Source organism: Tupaia chinensis, unplaced genomic scaffold (assembly GCF_000334495.1).
Source record: "Tupaia chinensis unplaced genomic scaffold, TupChi_1.0 Scaffold000235_1, whole genome shotgun sequence".
In the NCBI taxonomy this organism is placed as follows: Eukaryota; Metazoa; Chordata; class Mammalia; order Scandentia; family Tupaiidae; genus Tupaia; species Tupaia belangeri.
In genome coordinates this window covers 148,816-153,393 of record NW_006159713.1, presented here as the reverse complement: position 1 = coordinate 153,393, position 4,578 = coordinate 148,816, and the positions used below count along the sequence as shown (strand labels likewise).

At 41.9% G+C, this 4,578-nt stretch overlaps 1 pseudogene; it reads right to left on the bottom strand.

The window, feature by feature from the left end:
• Positions 1-1,866: 1,866 nt before the first annotated feature.
• LOC102481385 (peptidyl-prolyl cis-trans isomerase F, mitochondrial pseudogene) lies at positions 1,867-4,323 on the bottom strand (annotated as a pseudogene).
• Positions 4,324-4,578: the final 255 nt, after the last annotated feature.

Sequence of the window (4,578 nt, the reverse complement as noted above, 5' to 3'; positions counted from 1 at the left end):
TCTCTCTCTGTGTCTCTCTGTCTCTCTCTCTGTGTCTCTCTGTCTCTCTCTCTCTCTCTCTCTATATATATATATGTATTTCTCTATGATGCACACACCCTATAGCAAATCAAAAACAATAGTAAAAGAAAAAAAAAAGAAAAAGAAAAATGTTCTTCATGTCTGGGTGAGATTGGCTGTCCTGGTTTTCAATGAAGAGGGAGGATAAAACTTTCCACTTAAGGAGGACTCCCCCCCACCTCCCTCCCCACCACCCATGTTGAGAAGAGTTTGCCTACATCTTGCTTTTTCAAGAGGGACAACTGAAATATCTTCTAGCTATTTGTTCCAGTAGTTCAATATATATTCTTGGTTATATCAAATATTTGATATTTTAGGAAATCAGCCTTGTTAAATTAAAGTGGATAAGATGGCATTTTAAGGTCACCTTGGTATGATCAAACATGATGCTGACATTTACAATCCATTTCCATTGCTTCTCGCATGTTTCCTTGTCAGTTAAATCCAGACTCTTCAAGTTTAAAGGAGTTTCAAATCTAATAATGCAATTATAAATATTGTAATAAAATCACTAACTGCCCACTGATTTCCATGCAAGTTACAGAATCTTCATATGTCCTTTCCTGTCATTTAAAACAGTTTTAAAAAGTAGTTTTAACATAACATTATTTGCAAAAGTATAAACAAGTATAAATCTTAATTTTTAATTTTTATGTTTTGCTAAAAAACATAAAAAATAAATTATTTTTTCCTTCTCTATAGAGAGAGGGAAAGTGAGATATCATCCCCCCTGAGGACTGGCCACACTGCAATCCCATCTTCTCCAATCTCTTCTAGGGATTTTGGGCACACATGCACACATACCAGCATGATTTTCAAGCACTCAGGACTGGGACTTGAACTGAACAGTCAGTCATGTGGAATCTAGTACCTTAACCTCTGCATCACTTGCTGGTTCACTCTTAAATGTTTTATATACTTCTTACATTTGTGACTTTTGTTCATATAAAAGCCCACATAAATTTGCCTATAAAAAAAGGAAAGCTATTCATTAAGATCTATAATCAACAATGCTAATTTAAGGTGATAGAAAACACAGCTCGGCAAAAACCACATTGTCACATCAGAATGAATTTGAGCCACAATGTTATGGTCCAGTTTTTTTTTTTTTTTTTCCTATAGAAAATAGAATTTATTTTCCTATTTAAGGTGAACACAAATAAATGTTCCAGAAATGTTTTACATCCATCATCAGTAGATTGAATTTATTTAACAAACCAAAATCAAAGTCTCCCCCGAAAATACTTTGTTCCAGAGCACAGGGAGCTTGCAGGCCCTTTCTGTTTCAACACAGGAATTTACGTTGACTAGGCACAGCTTGTAAGTGGGTTTGTTCCCTGGTTCAACTGCTTCTACCCCATGGACCCTCCTCATAAAGACAGCAGCAAACCAATAGGATTCACAGTAATAGGAGGGAAGGCCTTGGCCATGGAACCTCCATAAGAGTCCCAAATTGTGTTTCAAAAGCTAACCTGTGGGTTCTGTGACCCAAGCCACCAACTCAGGTGACACCACAGTAGGATGTAGCTCTTGTCACAACTTCATTTCTAGTCAATCTTGTTCATTAAATTATTCCAACTTTGCAGGTTTTACAGCTCTGGGAACAAGGCTGAGAGAAGGCTGGACATTGGGGATGCAGTCTAGTGGGTGGAGGTCTGAATTCCTGAGTGGTCTTCCTCAAGCACACAGTGACAGTGGAGCGAGTGCACGCAGCTCTTCTGGGCACCTTTGCTGAGGGCCCAAGTTGGCCTCCTGGGTGGACTGACACATGTGCAGCTGCTACTGTTCTAGCACCCTAGCCTCGGGTCAGCTCAGCTGGCCACAGTCTGTGATGACCATCTTCTGGGATGGCTTCCCACTTTCAGAGGTGAAAGATTCCATTTTTTTTTTCACGACATCCATGCCCTCTTTGACGTGGCCGAACACAACATGCTTGCCATCCAGCCAGTCTGTCTTGATGGTGCAGATGAAGAACTGGGAGCCATTGGTATTGGGGCCTGCGTTGCCATGGACAAGACACCTGGTCCCATGTCCTTTAGCGTGAAGTTCTCATCAGGAAAGTGGCTTCCATAGGTGAACTTCCTCCCAGTGCCATTGTGGTTGGTGAGGTTGCCTGCTTGGCACATGAAGGACAGGATCTCCCAGCAGTTAGTGGAATGGCTATGTCGCTGGACTCCCATGTGGTCGACTGCTGTTCGCCTTCCGGACCCGGTGGCTTAAAACTCACTCTGGGCGCATGTGTGTGCATGCCCAAGATCCTGAGAGGAGAATGGAGGAGAAGGGATTGTGGCGTGGCCATCCCCCTTGGGCGGTGATTTCTCGCCTTCTGTCTCTGTCTCTGTCTGTCTGGAGAGTACACAAGCCCTATGGCATAAACCTCTCCAAATAAATAAATAAACAAACAAACAAACAAACAGATAAATAAATAAGACAGGATCCCCCTGTGGAAGGTCGAACCTTTGTAGACGAAGCCCTTCTAACCAGTGCACAGGGCTCTGAAGTTCTCGGCTATCTTTCGGATGACATAATGCCTTTGGCTCTATCACCACGTGACTGAGCTGCTGCCCGTGGGCGTCCACGTCTAGGTACACTAGTGGGTTCTGAGAGGAGGAAGAGGATGGGTCGCGGGAGCCACTGCCGCTGCAGGCACGCGCCGTGGAGAGACGCAGCGGTGCCTTTTTTTTTTTTTTTTGCCTTCTTAAGATCAAAATTCTTTTATTCTTGTGAGCTGGATGATGACTTGGTTCTCACACAGCATTAATTTGCATATCAGTATTTGTCATCAGATTGAAGACATCCTTTAAATATGAAGTCTTTGGTCAGCTGCAGTGGTGCAGTGGTAATGCAACACTCTACGAGGCTGAAGTATGGGAAAGTCCTGGGTTCAGGTCCTGGGGTCTCCCTGTACACGGCAGGTGTCTCTGATTCTGGCTAGCTGAGGCTAGGGGTGGATTGATTAAGGACAAAGATCCTGTTGGCAGTGCCCACCCTCTACAGCCCCACCTCTCACATGAAATCAACAAGTAACCTAAAAAAAAAGGTGAAGTTTACTTTTATCTTTCTCTGATAGATCATTATTAACGATAGTGCTCAAATATCAACTTAGGAACACTAATCATGTCGGGGTAATTAGGTCAAAGGTGGATATCCATGTGATCTAGATGTAAAATGCTCAATATTTAAAAATGCTACGGCCGGCAGGTGCCATGGTGGTTAAGCTGGACTCCCACGTGGTTGAATGTGGTTGGAGTCCCAGACCTGGCAGCTTGCTTTCTCACTTTCCCTCTCTCTTTGTCTCTCCCTGGTCAAATTAAATAATAATGATAATAAAAAATAAAAATTAAAAAAATCTATAAAAAATTTACAAATGCTTATAAAACACAACATAAAATATCAAGGAGATTTAAAGGCCGAGTATGTATTAATAATAAACGTTAGGAATTCATAGACCGCATTTTAAGAAATACTGATCTTCAGAATGTAAATTGAACAAATTATAATAATATAACTTGCTAGGATATGCAATGAGAAAAATACGGAAATGATCACTCTGGTTAAGAAAGTAAAAACTTTCTGGGTAAACTGTTAGGAATGTAATCACTGACACTTTTTTTTAACTGTGAAAAATATACATAACATAAAATTCACCATTTAAAAATTTTTTTGACCAGACCAGTAGTTAGCGTAATGGCTATGTTGCTGGACTCCCACGAAGTCAACCGTGGTTCACGTCCGGACCTGGTGGCTTAAAATTCACGCCGGGTGCGTGTGCATGGGTGCCCAAGATCCCAAGAGGAGAAGGGGTTGCGGCGTGGCCATCCCCCCTGGGGGGTGATTTCTTGTTTTCTGTCTCTCTGTCTCTTCTGTCTGTCTGGCGAGCGCAGGTGCCCTATAGCAAAAAACTTCTCCAAAAAAAATTATTTTTTTTTGACCAAGGGCATGTATGCTTGCTGAAAAGACACACACACACACACACACACACACACACACACACACAGATAGAGAGAGAGAGCAAGAAAGCACCCTCTCGCTCCATGGCATAGTCTCCTGACCATCCCCCTTTCCTCAATTTCTCCCTCCTTTAGGATTTTGGACATGCACGAACATGTGTCTAGCATGTTCCTCAAGCTGTCTAGTTTGGTACTTGAACCATGGCAATTGGCCATGTGGGATCCATTGCCTTAACTACTATACCATGGCTGGCCCAAAGTCACCATTTTAACTATTCACGTGTTTTGTGGCATTAAGTACATTCACAACCATTGTCACTATCTCTAGATTTTTTTTTATCTCCCCTTCCTGAAACTGTCTCTTTTAAATATTAATTCCTCATTCCCACTTTGCCCCAGCTCCTGGCAACCACTGTTCTAGTTCTATGATTTTTACTACTCTAGGAACCTCGGAGAAGTGGAATTATCCAGTATTTGTCCTTTTGTGACTGGGTGATTTTACTTAGCATAATGTCTCCAAGGTTTATATTATAGTGTGTGTCAGCTCTTCCCTCATTTTTTAAAAAAA